Source organism: Trachypithecus francoisi, unplaced genomic scaffold, assembly GCF_009764315.1.
Source record: "Trachypithecus francoisi isolate TF-2019V2 unplaced genomic scaffold, Tfra_2.0 Lachesis_group6, whole genome shotgun sequence".
NCBI lineage: Eukaryota > Metazoa > Chordata > Mammalia > Primates > Cercopithecidae > Trachypithecus > Trachypithecus francoisi.
Genome location: NW_022681471.1, coordinates 26,671,685 through 26,691,463, shown reverse-complemented (window position 1 = coordinate 26,691,463; position 19,779 = coordinate 26,671,685). Strand labels below are relative to the sequence as shown.

The 19,779-nt window shown below is 39.5% G+C and overlaps 1 protein-coding gene across 2 annotated transcripts in view; it reads left to right on the top strand.

Moving 5' to 3' along the window:
• BRCC3 (BRCA1/BRCA2-containing complex subunit 3) overlaps positions 1–1,043 on the top strand; it is a 39,849-nt gene extending 38,806 nt beyond the window's left edge. For both annotated transcript variants that reach the window (XM_033202049.1, XM_033202050.1), the window contains exon 11: positions 335–1,043. The gene's annotated coding sequence lies outside the window, so the exon portion shown is untranslated. The remainder of the gene's footprint in view (positions 1–334) is intronic.
• The last annotated feature ends 18,736 nt before the right edge of the window (positions 1,044–19,779 follow it).

The window sequence follows — 19,779 nt, the reverse complement described above, 5'->3', positions numbered from 1 at the left end:
GACATACTTTTCTGTGTGCTTGTTGCATACTGGAAACAAAGTATGCTTGTTGGATACTGGAAGTTAAGTGATAAAGGCTGTTTTTGGTTTTTGTTTATCCTTCTTATTTTTCAAATTTCAAAGTGTTGTCCAGAACCACCTGCATCAGAAACACTTGAAGGTCAAACCCTATCTCTGGGGATAAAACCCAGAAATCTGCATGAACTCCTTAGCTGATTCTGGGGCATACTCACATTTGAAAACCACTAGCCTTGAGCATATGGAATGTATATACTATATTGTCCCTAATTTTCCTCAGCCACTGTTCTTCTCTATTCTTTTTATTTCCCTATAGGAAAGATGAAAATATCCAGTATAAAGTTACTTAAGCTAAATCAATTTTGAAGAAGAAAAACTTGGAGGACTCACATTACCTGACTTCAAGACTTACTAAAAAGCTATAGTAATCAAGATAGATGGTATTGGCAGAGGAACAGACACATAGATCAATGGAACAGATGAGAGAACCCAGAAATAAACCCATATAAATATGCTCAACTGATTCTGAAAAATAGCCTTTCTGACAAATCATGCTGGAGCAATTAGACACCCATAGCGAGGGGAAAAACGAACCTCTACTTAAACCTCACATCTTACATAAAATGTAACTCAAAATGTATAATGGACTTAAATGTAATACATAAAACTATATAACTTGGAAAAAAGCCACGGGAGAAAAAGCTTCAGGATCTTGGGCTAGGTGACAAGTTCTTGGACTTTGCCCCAAAAGCACATCCATAAAAGACAAAAACTGATATATTGGACTTCTTAAAAATTTTAAAACTTGTGATTTAAGAAGAGGAAAGGATAAGCTACAGATTGAGATGAATTTGCAAACCATATATCTGATCAATTTGGCATATATAAAGTGTGCTAAAAACTCAACTGTAGTCAGGCATGGTAGCCCATGCTTTTAATCTCACCACTTCAGGAGGCGTGCTTGAGGTCAGGGGTTCCAGACAAGCCTGGGCAAGACAGTGAGACTGTGTCTCTACAAAAAAATTTTTTTAAAAAATTAGCTGGGCACCATGACAACACCAGTAGTCCCAGCTACTAGGGAGACAGGAGGATCACTTGAGCCCAGAAGTTTGAGGCTGCATTGAGCTGTGATCACACCACCACACTCCAACCTGTGTAACAGAGTGAGGCCTTGTCTCAAAAAAAGCCACAAAAGCTCAACAATAAAAACAAACAGTCCAATTAGAAAATGGGCAAAAGACATGAATAGATGTTTCACTGAAGAGGATCTATAGATGGCAAGTAAGCATATGAAAAGCTGTTAAACTCCATAAGTCATGAGGGAATGCAAATTGAAACCACAGTGAGGCTATGACTTATTTATCTGAATGGCTAAAGAAAAAATAGTGAAAATACCAAATACCGATGAGGATACAAACGGAATATTTTATACATTGCTAACAGGAATGTAAAATGGTACAGCCACTCTGGAAAAGAGTTTATAAATTTCTTACCAAGTTAAACATAATTTTTTAATCAACTTAAACATAAGACCCCGCAGTTGTGCTCCTGGACATTCATTCCAGAGAAATGAAAATCTGTATTGTACTTGTACCCAAACATTCATAGGAGCTTTATTTGTAATAACCCCAAACTGGAAACAACCCAGATGTCCTATAACAGGTACATGGTTAAACAAACCATCCATAACTTGCAATACTACTCTGGAATGAAAAGAAACTAACTGTTGATACAAGAACTTGGTTGTACCTCAGGGGTATTATGGTGAACAAAAAAGCCAGTCTCAATGGTCACATACTGTATGATTGCATTTATATAATATTCTTGAAGTGACAAAATTATTGAAATGAAGAACAGATTAATGGTTGCCAGGGATAGGAATTGGAGGGGGTGTGGGATATGTATGACTGTAAAGGGATGACGCAAGGAGTTCCTTTGTGCTGATGGAACAGTTCTATGTGATTATGATGATCATGATGTTGATTATAGCATTTGATTATGAGGTTAAGCACATGAATCTATACCTGTGCTGAAGTTGTATGGACCTACATACACACAAATGAATGCATGTAAAATCTGGTGATATTGAATAAAGTCTGTAGTCTAGATAGCAGTATAATATCATTGTCAATATCTTGGATATGAAGTTGTGCTATAGTTACAAAACTGTACCACTGGAGGAAACTGGTAATGGATACATGGGACTCTGTACTATTTTTGCAACTTCCTATAAGTATATAATTATTGCAAAATGAAAAGTTGTAAGTTTTAAGTAAGGAACTGGGACGTATGGTACCTATTTTATGAAGTAAGAAAAGGGTGATAGAAAATTTGAGGGGAATAAAACAATTGGAATATTTTTACAGGCCAACCTTTAGCACAAGTCCTTTTCCTTTTCTGGGTTTCATTTTCTTTAGGAATAGAATGAGATTAGAGTAGTTGACCACCAAGGTTTCTTTTAGCCCAGTGTCCAGTCTTTAAAAGTGTTGAGCATCACAAAAAACAGTGGTGTGAACAAGATGTATCATTATTTTCCCAGCTGCACCAATCTGGCTTACCTTTACACAACCCTGTATCCCTTTATGAACACTAGATTCTCTATATTCAATCACATCCAAGGCTCTCATGGTAACTGTATATACTTGTTCTCTCTGTTTTCTTATCTCCTATAATTTCAGCTCCTTGCCTTGTGACCTCTGCCCACAGCACTTCATTGAAACTACTCCTGCCAAAGTCACCAATGATCTCCACACAGTGAAAGTCAATAGTTGTTTCTCCCATCCTTAATGAACCTCTCAGTATTGACACAGTTGGTTACTCCTCCCTGAAATCTACTTCCTTGGCTTCTCCTATTTTCTTCTCTGGCTAGTCTTCCTGATGTTCTTTTCTTCTCTAGCTGTTCCTTCTCAAATTCATTCATAGACTTCTCTATCTTTGCTTACCTATATGCAGTTGACATACAAATCTGTATTTGTCCATGCCTCTATCTGAACTCTAGACCTACATTTCCACCTCTCTACTAGACATTTCACTTGGTTGGGTTTTAAAATTTTTAATTTTTTTTTTTTTTGAGGCAGGGTCTCACTCTGTTGCCCAGGTTAGAGTGCAGTGGCATGATCATGGCTCACTGCAGCCTCGACCTCCTGACCTCAGCCTCCCAAGTAGCTGGGACTACAGGCACGCACCACCATGCCTCACTCATTTTTTTGTATTTTTTTGAAGTGACAGGGTTCCACCACGTTGCCCAGGCTGGTGGCAAACTACTGGGCTCAAGCAATCCACCTGCCTCGGCCTCCCAAAGTGCTAGGATTACAGGCACGAGCCACCATGCCTGGCCTCCACTTGGCTGCCTTAATGGCACATAAAAATTAATATATCTAAATCTGAAATCATAGTTTTCAATCTAAACTATATTCCCTTCCAACATTTCTTACCTCAGTGAATAGTGAATGTAACATCTATTTGCACAAACCAGAAACCAAATAGACATTCGTAACACCTCTCTCCATTACCTTCTAAACTACTTACATTGATAGAGTTATAGCAATTTGAAATTCTTTTTCTAACCTAGTAATCTGAGTAATTTGTAGGATAAGCATGTCAGGGGAGGGGCAGGTACATGGAGGTGTCAGTGCCTGATGGCTGAGGAAGCAGGCTGGGATTACTGCGTGGAGGTATCAGAGTTTCCAGCTTTGTGGCTCCGTGGTCGGGTGGAGGGGCAGGGGGAGAGATCCAGTGGAAGCCATGTTGTGCCAGTGCCCTCAGGGTGAGGAGGCAGCCAGCAATGTGCTACGTTAGGCAAATAACTAAATTGATTGAGCGAAGAAGTAAATCTGTTGAGGAAAATGGGAGCTAGGTTTCTCAGTGTCAGAGAAATTATTTGAAAACATGGAAAGGCCAGGCGCAGTGGCTCATGCCTGTAATCCCAGCACTTTGGGAGGCCGAGACGGGTGGATCACGAGGTCAGGAGATCGAGACCATCCTGGCTAACACAGTGAAACCCTGTCTCTACTAAAAATACAAAAAAAAAAAAAAAATTAGCTGGGCGTGGTGGTGGGCGCACGTAGTCCCAGCTACTTGGGAAGCTGAGGCAGGAGCATGGCATGAACCCAGGAGGTGCAGCTTGCAGTGAGCCGAGATCTCACCACTACACTCCAGCCTGGGTGACAGAGCGAGACTGTCTCAAAAAAAAAAAGCATGGAAAAGAGGAAGGGTAAAATGAATCTCATGGTATTGGATTAAAATTGGAAAAGAGTTCATTAATATGAACTATTTTTCAAAGGAAAAATTGTATGTGTGTATATGTGTGTGTGTGTATGTGTGTGTGTGTATATATACATATGTGTGTATATATATATGCACACAAACCCTATACATATATATCTCAGAGCTGAGAAAGGTATGTGTATGTGTATTTGTGCATACCTTTCTCAGCTCTGTCCACCAAGACAGACTAGAACTGACACCCAGTGGCTTTGAGCACACCTAGCACCAAGATGCTGATTTTCAAATCCTCCACTAAAAATGGAATTGAATTGAGAGTCCAGAAATAAGCCCACACATCTACAGTCAACTGATTTTCAACAAGGGTGCAAGACTATGGGAGAGAATAGTCTTCAACAACTGGTCAGTGGACAGGTGGATATCCACGTGCAAAATAATGAAGTTGGACCGAGACCCCACACAATATATGAATATTAACTCAAAATGTATTGAAGACTTAAATTCAAGAGCCTAAACAATAAAAACTTTATAAGAAAACAGTAGTAAATCTTTATGATCTTGGTTTTTGCAATGGATTCTTAGATATGACACCAAAAGTGCAAGCAACAAATAAAAAATAGGCAAATTGGAATTTATGAAAGTTAGAAAATTTTGTGCATCCAAAGACATCAGGACAATGGCAGAAAATATTTGCAAATCCTATGTATAAGAGTCTAGTATGCAAAATATATAAAGAACACTGAAAACAAAAACCAAACAGCACAATTCAAAAATGGGCAAAGGAGCGAAATAGAAATTTTCCAAAGAAGACCTACAAATTGCGAGGAAGCACATGAAAAGATGCTTGACATTACTAGTCACCAGAGAAATAAAAATCATGGGATATGACTTTATACTAACCAGAATAAAAATGTAAGAGAATAACAAGTGTTGGTGAGGGTGTGGAGAAATTGGAACTCTTGTACACTACAGGTAGGAATATAAAGTGGTAGAGTCAATTTGGAAAATTGGCTGATGGCTCCTCCAAAAGTGAAACAGAATTACCATAAGACCTAGCAATTGCATTTCTAGGTGTATATCCCACAGAACTGAAGACACAAATTTAAACAAAAACTAGACAACCCAAATGTCTATCAGCGAATGAATGGGTAAACAAAATGTGGTCTGTTCTTTAATGGAATTTTATTTGGCCATAAAAAGGAATGAGGGGTAGGAGGAGCAGGGATAGAGGGTTGATGGCTAAGAGGGATGAGGTTTCTTTTTGAGGTGATGAAAATATTCTAAGTTGAGTGCAGTGATGGTTGTACAGGTCAATGACTATACTAAAAGCCATTAAATGTTCACTTTAAATGGGCGAATTGTGTTGTATGTAAATTATGTCTCAATAAAACTTTTCTTTTTTAAATACACAAAAGAAGAAACTTTCCTACAGCTCCAGCTGACCCTGCAGGCTGGCCTCTTCCACTCTGACCTATGCTCCCTAAGCTCCCTGCGAAGGAGATAAAATGAGCTCCTGGTCTGCAACAGCTACTGGTTATTGTAATGTCTGCTTTTGTTTAAAAGGAAAAAAGACTCAACTCCTTGTACAGTTTGAATTGTATCTATTTGGGGATCTCTGAGTTTCCTGTATCTGGATGTCTAAATCTCTTACTAGACTTAGGAAGTCTTCAGCAAGATGACTGGATGGTCATGTTTCAGCCTCTGTGAAACAAACGTTACAGCAGCAGATGGCACAAGACCCAGGAGCCTGAGGATGAACGTCACTGGAATCCACACACTCATCAGATCTGTGCTGCCCAGGCAGCAGGCACTATTGAAAGATGGCATGGACTCAAAGGAAAAACTGAAAGGACAGTTGGATGGCCAAGGCTCAGCCTCCAGTGTAACACACATGTATGACAGTCAGTTTGGGCTATAAATGTGACAGAAGGATACCTATCAAAATGTAATATTTAATTATGAAGTGGGGAAGGAGGAAGAAGCTTAGATGGCTGTAAGAGACCAAACGAAACAAGTGTAATTAGCACTGCATAATTAATCCTTCTCACTCTACCTTTGTTCCTTCCTGCCTACTTCTAGGACCATGGGCCACTGGGATTTGGGGTAGCAAAAAGGAGCCAGGGGTTAGTGATTCTAACCTGGTACTCCTTTTACCACCTGGGTATGCTTGCTGGATTTGGATAGTTATAGACATTGACTATAGTGATCCTGAGATGATGGTGCTCCGTGCATCAGAGATTAGAGATGTTACAGGTACAAGGGATACAAAGAAAGAACTGCTGGGCCATCAGGGACAAGTTGACATGGTTTGCATGTGTGTCCCTCCAAATCTCATGTTGAAATGTGATCTCCAGTGTTGAAGGCAGGCCTAGTGAGAAGCATTGGGGTCATCAGGGCAGATCCGTCATGGATACCTTGGTGCTGTCCTCACGATGATGAGTGAGTTCTTGCTCTGAGTTCATGTGAGATCTGGTTGTTTAAAAGAGTAGCACATCCTTGCCGCTTTGCTCCCACTCATGATGTAATACATCAGTTCCTTCTTTGCCTTCCACCATGATTGTAAGCCTCCTGAGGCCTTTATCAGATGCAGATGCTGATGCCATGTTTCCTGTACAGCCTGCAGAACTGTGAGCCATTTAAACCTCTTTATAAATTATCCACCCTCAGGTATTCCTTTGTAGCAATGCAAAAATGGACTAATACACAATTTAGGAGCAAGGTGTAGGTAAGACAAGGAGAGGACTGGAAAAGGGTGAAGTGACTGCTGCAAGGACTGATAACATCAATCACATGGCTGTGAAAGGAGGACAACAGTCTTGACGGGTGGAGAGAGCACACTTTAAACTGTGAAGGCAGAGGTGGAGGGAGGGGCCGCTAACATCTCAGCTACTTGTCTGCAGAGCCTCTGGACAATTTAGCCCAGACTGCCATCACCACTTTCAACTCGATGGCTGGCCAACAAATCTTAATCTAAGGACTCTCAGAAACTTCCCAGGAACTGCTGACTCAAGTAGCCTCAATTCAAAATGATAGAATGAGATTAACTTTCTGGAAACTGACAAAACTCTTTTGTACAAGAGCTTAATAGAATTGGACCCTGATCCCAACTCAGCACAGTGGCACTGCTGAGGTCACTACAACTTCTTATGTGAATAAGAAGCTACCTGTACTAGCGTGCCACACACAAACTGGTCTATTATCTCTAATGTACATGGTAATGGGACAATAACACATTACCCAGGACTTCCTGCTGCTCAGTCAAGGCAGGATATGTGCAACTGTCAGCGTCCCTTACTGCACCTGGGTCAATATTTAACTGGCTTGACTCCAGTTGGGGAGCCTAGCTTCAGTGTATCCTCCAAGTGGGCCTCATTAGAGAAGCATTCTTGTATATGTTGCCCAAAATAATCAGAATTTGGTTAAGGCCCCTATAAGCATGATTAATTAGAGTACATTTGATGGGGTGGCCTATGCTCTTGAGAATTCTTAACTAGCTATTTGAAAAGTGAGGGATGGAGTTGTAGAGAGTGGATCTGCCATGGTGCCCTTGTGACCTGGCATGCATATATCTATGCAAGCTAGGCTTGAATTGCAAGTTATCTGAGTCTTGGCAGGATGTATTGTGATCCTCCCAGAACACAAGAGGATGGGAGGGTGATGAGGTGCTGTTTCAAGGCTATCTCTAACCTCCTAAACTCTCCTGGGAGGCCGTCACTGAGACAGACGATTTCTCATCTCCTGAGTACTGTTGAGGTCTGAGGCTATCTGCCCTGCCCCATTCAGGGTATAGCTACAGAATATAAAACTGCTAGCTGCAGTCTAAAAGGGGCTCCTCAGCAATGGGGTGTCCCATAACTGGTGCAGCAACTTTCAGAAGTTGTCCTGTTTGGTGCAGGGAACAAGGATATGGGGAGCTGGCACCTTTGGCCCATCTTCCTCTTGCTGTCTATGTAGGTAACAAACTTAATCTTAAAAGGACATGTCATTACTTTAGAAGCCAAATCAATCACTCTTGGGCTTGGCCTTTTTGTGACAATGTGGTAGTTATGTACAAGAGTGTCTTTGTTTTTGAGACTTGTACACTGGAGTGTTTAGGAGTGATGGAACATGTCTGCAACTTGGTCTCAAATGGTTAAGAAAAAGCCATATGATAATGGTGGTACACACACGTAGGCATGCACACTGCAGAAATGTGAAGTGTTATCAATTGAACAATCTGGATGAAGTGAACATGGGAGTTCTTTGTACTATTCCTCCAACTTTTTGGTAAGTTCACAAGTTACTTTTTAAAATCTACATATAATGTACAATGTCTGAAAGGCTACATGAGAAAATGCTAACTAGCTCACTACCTCTGGTGACTGAGCTTAAGGCCAGGGGGGAGTCTTATTTTTCACTTTGAACTCTTCTGTAAATTGTTTTTTGAATTTCTACAATGACTATTTATTACTTTCTTAATATAAAATTAAAATGTCCAATTTTTAAAATCACAGAATATAATAAAGGAAACTTGAAAAATGTGAAGAGAAACCTATAATTTCCTCAAAATAACTATCATTTTTAATAGTCCTTTTGCTTTTCTCTTAATTTGTTATTCATTTCTAGTATTAATGCATCTTATAGTTTTGCATGTGGATTTCTTCAAATAACATAATTCTAAAAATGTAATATGTTGTATAGGTTTCATAATTTATAATTGTAGCTTACTCTCCTATCTGGTGGCAATACCATGATTTAATGATTCACTAAATCATCAACAACAACAGCAACCCTGGGGAGAGGGACATCTTATTTCCAGAGCCACCACATTATAACATCAAAATGTCCAGTTTTAAACAAAAAATTATGAGGCATGCGAGGAAACAAAGTATGGCCTACTGACAGGAAAAAGTAGAAACTGTCCCAGACAAAGCCAGGTCTTGGATTTACTAGACAAATAATTTAAGTCAACAGTTGTAAATATGCTCAAAGAGCAAAAGGAAACCATGAATAAACAAATCAGGAAAAGGATATCTCACCAAATAGAGATAACAAAGAGAAAAATTTTAAAAGGACCAAAATAGAAATTCAGGAGCTAAAAATTATAATAACTGAAATGAATGATTCATGAGAGAGACTTAACAGATTTGAGCAGACAGAAGAAAGAATCAGTAAACTTGAAGATAGGTCAATTATCAGAGACCCAAGTATCAAAGAAAAAAGAATGAAGAAAAACAAACATCCTCAGAGACCTGTGGGACACCATTAAGCATAACAATGCACCCACAATGGGAGTTCTAGCTAAAGAAAGAAGGGGCATAAAGAAGTAATGGTCAAAAACTCCCCAAATTTGATGAAAGCTATGAATCTACATATTCAAGAAACTCTAAGTATTCTGAGTGGGATAAACCCACACCTAGACACTTCATAGTCAAAATATCTAAAGCCAATGACAGAATCTTGGAAGCAGCAAGAGAAACGACTTATCACATGCAAGTGAACGTCAATAATATTGACAGCCACATTGTTATTAGAAATCGTAGAGGCCAGAAGGCAGTGGGATGACATATTCAAAGTGCTGAAAGAAAAAGTGCCAATGAAGAATTATATGTCCAGCAAAATTATCCTACAAAAATGAAGTAAAATAATGACAATCCCTTACCAGTGGATCTGTCGGATCGAATAAAAAAAGAAAAAAGAAAAGAAAAGAAAAAGTAATGACATTCCCAGAAAGAAAAACAAGAGACTTTGGCATTGCAGACCTATCTTAGAAGAAATACTCAAGAGTGTTATTCAGGCTGAAATGAAAGGACAGTAGACTGTAACTCAGATTCACATAAAGAAATAAATATCATTGGTAAAGGTAACTACATAGGTAAATATAAAAGATGGTATGTTGTATTTTTGTGACTCTTTTTTCTTCTACTTAATTTAGAAGACAGCTGCATAAAGCAATAATTCTAAGATGTGTTGATGGGCATATAATGTAAAAAATATATAATATGTATGACAATAATAGCCCAAAAGAGGGGAGAAGAGAATAGAGCCATGTTGGAGCAAATTTTTTTAATATGGTTGAAATTAAATTGGTATTAATTAACACCAGATGATTTTAAGTTAAGATGTTCATTGTAATCACCAGGGCAACCACTAAGGAAATAATTCAAAAATATAGTAAAGAAACAAGAGAATTAAGATGGTATACTAAAAAACACGTAACACAAAAGTAGGCAGTAATGGAGAAATAGAAGATCAAAAAACAAGCATATAGAAAACAAAGAGCAAAATGTCAGGCATAAATCATCGTGTATCAGTAATTAGATATAAATGAATGAATGAATGAGATTATTAGAATACATGCAAAACAAGATCCTATTATATGCTGTTCACAGGATACAAACTTTAAATTCAAAGATACAAATAAAGTTAAAATGATGGGAAAAGATATATCATGCAAACAGCAACCATAACAGCTGGAACAGCTAAACTGATATCAGACAAAATAGATTTTTTAAAATGTTAGAGATAAATAGGGGCATTTTATAAAGTTACAATGGTCAATCCACCAGGAAGATGGATGATATTATAAGCATATAGGCATATAACAACAGAACCCAAGATACATGAAGCAAAACCTGACAGCATCAAAGCAGAAATAGAAAATTCAACAATGGCTGTTGGAGACTTCAGTACACCACTTTCAATAGTGGATAGAACAACTAGGTAGATGATAAACAAGGAAATAGAAGAACTGAATAACATTATCAACCAAGAAGACCTAACAGACAACTTATAAGACAATCCAAAAAGAGCAGCAGAATATACATACTGCTCAACTACACATGAAGAGTTATCTAAGTTAGATCATATGTTAGGCCATAAAACAAGTTTCAATAAATTTAAAGGACTGAAATTATGCAACGTATGTTCTCTCTCCACAATGCAATAAAATTAGAAATCAATAACAGAAGGAAATTTGGGAAATTCACCAAGTTGCGGAAATTAAACAATAAATTCCTAAATACCCATTGGGTCAAAGAAAAAATCATAAGGGAAAATAGAAAACACTTTGAGATGAATGAGAATAAAAACGTAACAAACCAAAACTTATGAGATGCAATGAAAGCAATGCTTAGGGGGAAATTTATATCTACAAATGCCTACAGTAAAAAAGAGAAAGGATTTCAAACTAATAACCCAACTTCTCAGCTTAAGGAACTGAAAAAAAGCAAATTAAACCCAAAGCTAGCAGAGGGAAGGATATAATAAAGGTTAGGGTGGTGACAAATGAGAGGGAACAGGAAAACAATAGAGAAAAATCAATAAAACCAAAAGTTGGTTTGCTGAAAAGATGAACAAAACTGACAATCCTATAGCTAGACTATGAAAAAAAGATTCAAATTTCTAAAATTGGGAATGAAATAGGAGACAACACTACAAGCCATACAAAAAGAAAACGGTAATTATATCCAAAGGGGCAAAGCAAGATGGCAGAATAGAAGCCGATGCCGTTCATCCTCCCTCCCCCCACAGAAACGAAATTTTAACAATTATCTGCACACAGAAAAGCACCGTCACAAGAACCAGAAATCAGATTAGCAATCATAGTACCTGGTTTTAACTTAGTATTTCTGAGAGTCATTGAAGACGATAGGAGAGACAGTCTTGACTCACAGACACCACCCCTCCTCCATCCTCTGATAGCAACTTGCCTTTGCAGGTAGGGAGCATTTGGACCAGACCTAACCAGAGGGGAATTCCCCTTCCCAGTGGTCAGACCTTAAGTTTTTGCAGACCTCGCCACCATGGGCCAAAGTGCTGTGGGGTTCCAGGTAAATTGGAAGGCAGTCTAGGATACAAAGACTGCAATTCCTAGGTGAGTCCTAGTGCTGAGCTGTGGACTAGGGTGGCACATGACCTAGTGAGACACATACCTAAGGGAGCGCTTGTGGTACCCTTCCCTCAACGCCAAGCAGTGCAGCTAGCATCAAAGAAATGTTTAAGGAGAGAAGAGTAAAGAGGACTTTGTCTTGCATCTTGCATACCAGCTCAGCCACAGTAGGATAGAGCACTGGGCAGTCATGAGGCCCTCATTCCAGGCCCTAGCTCATGGACAACATTTCTAGACACACCCTGGGCCAAGCAGGAACCCACTGTCTTGAAGGGAAGGATCCAGTTTTGGCAGGATTCATCACCTGCTGACTAAAGAGCCCTTGGGCCTTGAATAACCAGCAGCAATACCTAGGGAATATACTGTGGGCCTTGGGCTCTGAGATGTGCTGTCTTCAAGTAAGACTCAGCACATTCCCAGCTGTGGTGGCTACAATGAGAGACTCCTGTTTGAGAAAAGCAGAGGAAAAAGTAAAGGGAACTTTGTCTTGCTCTTTAGGTACCAGCTCAGCTACAATGTGGTAGAACAATGAGGAGGCTCTTGGACAGCATTTCTGTACCTGTTCTGGTCCAGAGGGGAGCCCACTGCCCTGAAGGGTGAGTCCCAGACCTGACAGCATTCACCACAAGCTGAATGAAGAGCCCTGGGGATTTAAGTGAATGTCAGAAGTGGCCTGGAAGAGCTTCCCCAAGGGACAGTGTTAATTGTGGCCACAGGGAGAGGCACCTCTGCCTGTGGAAGGGGGAGGGAAGAATGGGAAGTGTTTCGTCTTGTGGTTTGAGTGCCAGCTGAACCACAGTAGAACAGAGCATCAGGTAAATTTCTAAGATTTTTTATTCTAATCCCTGGGTTATTACCCTGATACCAAAACCAGACAAAGATACATTAAGAAAACTATAGACCAATATCTCTGATGAATATTCATGCAAAAATCCTCAATAAAATATTAACAAACTGAATTCAACAATACATTATAAAGATCATTCATCATGACAAAGTGAGATCTATCTCAGGAATGCAAGGATGGTTCAACACATGCAAATCAAGTAATGGGGTACATCATATCAACAGGATGAAGGACAAAAACCACATGATCATTTCAATTGATGCTGAAAAAGTATTTGATAAAATGCAGCATCCTTCATCATTTAAACAAACTCAAAAATTGGGGACAGAAGGAATATACCTCAAAAGCCATATATGACAGACCCACAGCTAGTATCATACTGAATACGGAAAAACTAAAAGCCTTTCCTCTAAGATGTGGAACACGACAAGGATGCCCACTTTCACTACTGTTATTCAACATAGTACTGGAATCCCTAGCTAGAGCAATCAGACAAGAGAAAGAAAGAGCATCCAAATTAGGAAGAAGTCAAATTATACTTGTTTGCAGATGATATGATCTCATATTTGGGAAAACCTAGACTCCACCAAAAACCTATTAGAACTGATAAGAACTGATAAATTCAGTAACATTGCAGGGTACAAAGTCAGCATACAAAAATCAGTAGCATTTCTATACCAACAGTGAACAGTCTGAAAAAGAAAAAGGTAATTCCATTTACAATAGTCACAAATAAAACTAAATACCTAGGAATTAATCCAATAAGTGAAAGATCTCTATAGTGAAAACTATAAAACACTGGTGAAGAAAATACAAGAGTATACAAAAATTGAGAGATTCCATGTTCATGAACTGGAAGACTCAATATTGTTAAATTGTCCATATTACCCAAATCAATGTATAGATTCAATGCAAGCCCTATAAAAACATCAATGACCCTCTTCACAGAAATAGAAAAAAAACTATTCTAAAATTTATATGGAACTTCAAAGACCCAGAATAGCCAGTGCTATCCTAAGAAAAAGAACAAAACTGGAGGAATCACATTACCTGACTTCAAGTTATACTACAGAGCGACAGTAACCAAAACAGCATGGAGCTGGCATAAAAACAGACACATAGATCAATGGAACAGAATAGAGAACACAGAACCAAATCCACACACCTACAGCAAACTCATTTTTTTTTTTTTTTTTTTTTTTTTTTGAGGCAGAGTCTCGCTCTGTCGCCCGGACTGGAGTGCAGTGGCCAGATCTCAGCTCACTGCAAGCTCCGCCTCCCGGGTTTATGCCATTCTCCTGCCTCAGCCTCCTGAGTAGCTGGGACTACAGGCGCCCGCCACCTCGCCCGGCTAGTTTTTGTATTTTTAGTAGAGACGGGGTTTCACCGTGTTAGCCAGGATGGTCTCGATCTCCTGACCTCGTGATCCGCCCGTCTCAGCCTCCCAAAGTGCTGGGATTACAGGCTTGAGCCACCGCGCCTGGCCAGCAAACTCATTTTTAACAAAGGTTCCAAGGACATACATTGTGGAAAAGACAATCTCTTCAATAAAATATGTGGGGAAAACTGAATATCCATATGTAGAAGAATGAACCTAGACCCCCTGTCTCTCACCATATGCAAAAATAAAATCAAAATTGATTAAATACTTAAATCTAAGACCTCAAACTATGAAACTACTACCATAAAACATTGAGGAAACTCTCCAGGACATTGATTTGCACAAAAATTTCTTGAGTAATACCCCACAAGCACAGGCAACCAAAGCAGAAATGGACAAATGGGATCACATCAAGTTAAAAAGCTTCTGCATAGCAAAGGAAACACCCACAGAATGGGTGAAAATATTTGTAAACTACCCATCTGACAAGGGATTAATAACCAGAGTATATAAGGAGTTCAGACACCTATATAGGAAAATATCTAATAATCTGATTCTAAAACAGGCAAAAGATTTGAATAGACATGTCTCAAAATAAGATATACAAATGGCAAACAGGCATATGAAAAGGTGCTCAACATTGATCGCCAGAGAAGTGCAAATCAAAACTGCAAAGAGATATCATCTCATCCCACTTAAACTGAATTTTACCCAAAAGACAGGCAATAACATGCTGGTGAGGATATGAAGAAAAAGGAACCCTTTTACACTGTTGGTGGGACTGTAAATTAGTTACAGCCACTATGGAGATCAGTTTGGAGGTTCCTCAATAAACTAAAAATAGAGCTCACACAATCCAACAATCCCACTGCTGGGTATATACCCAAAATGAAGAAAATCAGTATATTAAGGAGATATCTGCACTCCCAAAGAGATATTGTTGCAGCACTGTTCACAATAGCTAAGATTGGGTAGCAACAGAAGTGTCCATCAAAAGAAGAATGGATAAAGAAAATGTGGTACATATACGCAATGAAGTACTATTCAGCCATAAAAAAGAATGAGATTCAGTCATTTGCAACAACGTGGATGAAACTTGAGATCATTATGTTAAGTGAGATAAACCAGTCACAGAGAGACAAACATGGCATGTTCTCACTTATTTGTGGGATCTAAAAATCAAAACAATTGAACTCATGGAGACAGAGGGTAGAAGGATGGTTACCAGAGGCTCGGAAAGGTAGTTGGGGGTGGGTGGAGGTGAGATGGGGATGGTTAACAGGTAAAAATAAATATAGTTAGAAAGAATGAATAAGACCTAGAATGTGATAGTACCACAATGTGACTATAGTAAATACTAATTTAATTGTACATTTAAAGACAACTAGAGTATAATTGGATTGTTTGTAACACAAATGATAAATACTTGACAGGACTGATACCCCATTTTCCATGATGTGATTATTATGTGTTGCACACCTGTATCAAAATATGTACCCCATAAATATATACACCTGTCCACAAAAATTAAAAATAAAAATTTTTAACAATGAAAAGGATCATTGGGGAAAACTATTAACCATTATATTACAATAAATTAGATAACATAGACGAAGTAGACAAATTTTTAGAAAAACAAAAACTACCAAAACTGACCTACCAAAAAACAAAAAATCTGAATAAACTTATGAGAAGTAAAGAGATTGAATTACTAGTTTTAAAACTTTCCACCAGCAAAGGCCCAGGACCAGATGACTTCACTGGTGAATTCTACCAAACATTTGAATTCATATACCAGTTCAGAATTAACACCAGTTCTTTACAAGCTCTTCAAAAACAGAAGAGGAAATACTTCTCAACTCATTGTATGAGAACAATACTACTCTGATACCAAAACCAGCCAAAGACATCATCTGGAAAGAAAACTAGACACCAGTATTCTTTATGAATATAGATGCAAAATTCCTCAACAAAAATACTAGGGAACCGAATCCAGCAACATATAAAAAGAATGAGGCCCCATTACCATGTGGAAATTTTCCTAAGAGTGCAAGGACAGTTCACATACAAGAATCAATCGATATATAAATACACCAGATTAAATGAATAAAGGACTAAAACTACATGATCAACTCAACAGGTGCAGGATAAGCATTTGACATAAGCCAACACATTTTCATGAGAAAAACATTCAACAAACTACAAAGAGGAAGGAACTCCCCCAACCTGATAAAGGCCATATATGAATAACCCACAGCTAATATCATACTTAATGGTGAAAGACTGAATTATTTCTGCATAAGATCAGGATCAAGACAAGGATGTTCTTTCCTGCCACTTCAATATTGTACTAGAGATTCTAGCCAGGGTAACTGAGGGCGGGGGAAGGCACCCAAATTTGTTTTTTTTTTTTTTGAGACGGAGTCTCGCTCTGTCGCCCAGGCTGGAGTGCAGTGGCCGGATCTCAGCTCACTGCAAGCTCTGCCTCCCGGGTTTACGCCATTCTCCTGCCTCAGCCTCCCGAGTAGCTGGGACTACAGGCGCCCGCCACCTCGCCCGGCTAGTTTTTTGTAGTTTTTTAGTAGAGACGGGGTTTCATCGTGTTAGCCAGGATGGTCTCGAACTCCTGACCTCGTGATCCGCCCGTCTCGGCCTCCCAAAGTGCTGGGATTACAGGCTTGAGCCACCGCGCCGGCCTGCACCCAAATTTGAAAGGAGATGTAAAACTGTATCTATTTGCATATGGCTTGATATATAGGGAGAACCCTAAAGAATGCATGCACATACACACAAAAAAACCTATCAGAGCTAATAAAAGAGCTCTTCAAAGCTGCAGAGTTTGGGCAGGGTTGCTAGCTCCTCTGGTACTGGAACCCCAATTTAGCTGGGGGTTGTCAAAACAAATGGGTACGGGGTTTTTTTTTGAAAGTGGTGGAAAGGTTGTAAATTGATCTTGGTGATAGTTGCACAACTCTATGAATATATTAAAAACTACTGAATTTTACACGAAATGGGGAAGAGGTTGTAGTGTGATGGGTCCCTCACCATGTTACTTAAGAGTGTATGTCCACTGCTTGAAACTTCAAGACTTGGCAGTGAGCCAAGGCCATGGTGCCCAGCCAAGGAGCAGGTGTCCTTGAGAACCAAAACATCCTGGAATGTATCTGGGAACCTACTACAGCAAACAGTCTCATTGCACACAGTAGGCAAAGAGCCGGGAAATTAGCTTAAAAGCAGCTTAGAGATGGGAGGTGGGGTAGATCTCTGGAGTTGTCCTGCTGCTGCCCAGGAGTGCCCTGCATGTAAGTCCTAATAAACTCGTAAGACGGACTTCTTTGGTCATTCTTTGGTATCTTGGCTCCTTCCCAGTTTGGGGGGCCCAGTTTGAGGGAATGTTACAGTGCCAGGCTTTTCTCATAACAAAGATATTTGTAAATTAAATATCAATAAAGCCATTTAAGAAAATATGCCTTAGAAAGATGTGATTTAAAAGTAATGTGTGTGCCTGTCTAAACAAACTTCAACATTCCTTAAAGGAATACATGAACATACAACACTCAACAAAGCAAAATTAACGGTATCTGGCATCCAATCAGTAATTACTAGGTATAGGAAGAAGCACAAAAATGTGACCCATACAGCAGACAAAAATAAGTCAATAGGAACAGGCCAAGAAATGCCCAAGATGATGGAATTAGCAAACATTTAAAAATAACCGTTATAGCTATTATAATATCCACAAGGGTTTAAAGGAAAATGTTCATTCTTTTAAAATCTTTCATTACGCTCATTACATTGAATAATATAAAAAGAACCAAATGGAACTTCTACAGATGAAAAATGCAATATTAGAAACGCAACATGTTCTGGATGGGATTAACAGCAGATCAGACTCTGCAGAAGAAAAGATCAGTGAATTTGAAGGCATAGCAAAAGAAAATCTCCAAACTGAAGCATAGGGTAGGAGGAAGGCTCTAAAAAATGGAAATAAACAGAGCTTTGGTGAACTGTGATACAATCATCAAGAAGTGGCCAGACGTCGTGCCTCACGCCTGTAATGTCAGCACTTTGGGTGGTGCAGGCGGGCAGATCACTTGAGCTCAGGAGTTTGAGACCAGCCTGGGCAACATGGCAAAACCCCCCATCTCTACAAAAAATACAAAAATTAGCTGGGTGTGGTGGCACATGGCTGTAGTCCCAGCTACTCAGGAGGCTGAGGTGGGAGGATGGCTTGAGCCCAGAGGCAGAGGTTGCAGTGAGCCCAGATTGCACCATTGCACTCCAACCTGGCTGGGTGACAGAGCAGAACCCTCTCTCAGTAACAAAACAAAACAAAACAACAACAACAAAATCACAAGTGTAATACACATTTAATTGGAACACTCCACTAAATAATAGAGGAATATACATCTTTTCAAGTTTACAAAGAACATTTATGGCCGGGCGCGGTGGCTCACGCCTGTAATCCCAGCACTTTGGGAGGCCGAGTCGGGCGGATCACGAGTTCAGGAGATCAAGACCATCCTGGCTAACACAGTGTAACCCTATCTCTACTAAAAATACAGAAGATTTGCGAGGCGTGGTGGCGGGAGCCTGTAGTCCCAGCTACTTTGGGAGGCTGAGGCAGGAGGATGGCGTGAACCCGGGAGGGGGAGCTTGCAGTGAGCCCAGATCACGCCACTGCACTCCAGCCTGGGTGACGGAGCGAGACTCCATCTTAAAAACAAAAAAGAACATTTAGCTTGATAGACCATATTCTGTGCCATAAAATAAATCTCAAATTTTAAAAGACCAAAGTTAGAAAAAGGTCTTTTGACAACAAAAGCAGTGTTTAGCACTAAATGGCTATATTATAAAAGAAGCAATATATCAAGTCAGAAACCTAGCCTTCGACCTTAAGAAACCAGAAAATAAAGAGCAAAATAAACCCAAAGCAAGTAGAAGAAAGGAAATAATGAAAAGCACAAGTTAATGAAATAGAAACAGAAAACAGAGAAACCTCATGAAACCAAAAGTTGGTTTATTTATTTATTTATTTTGAGACAAAGTCTCGCTCTGTGGCCCAGGCTGGAGTGCAGTGGCCGGATCTCGGCTCACGGCAAGCTCCGCCTCCCGGGTTCACGCCATTCTCCTGCCTCAGCCTCCCGAGTAGCTGGGACTACAGGCGCCACCACCACGCCCGGCTAGTTTTTTGTATTTGTAGTAGAGACGGGGTTTCACCGTGTTAGCCAGGATGGTCTCGATCTCCTGACCTCATGATCCACCCGCCTCAGCCTCCCAAAGCACAATTAACTCTTTAGGCAGACCAATCAAGAGGGAAAAAAAAAAAAATACATTACCAAAATGAAGAGTGAGAGAAGTAACATCACTGAAGAGTCTACAGATATTAAAAGGATAATAAAGAAATACTATGAACAACTCTATGGACTTGTGGATTTG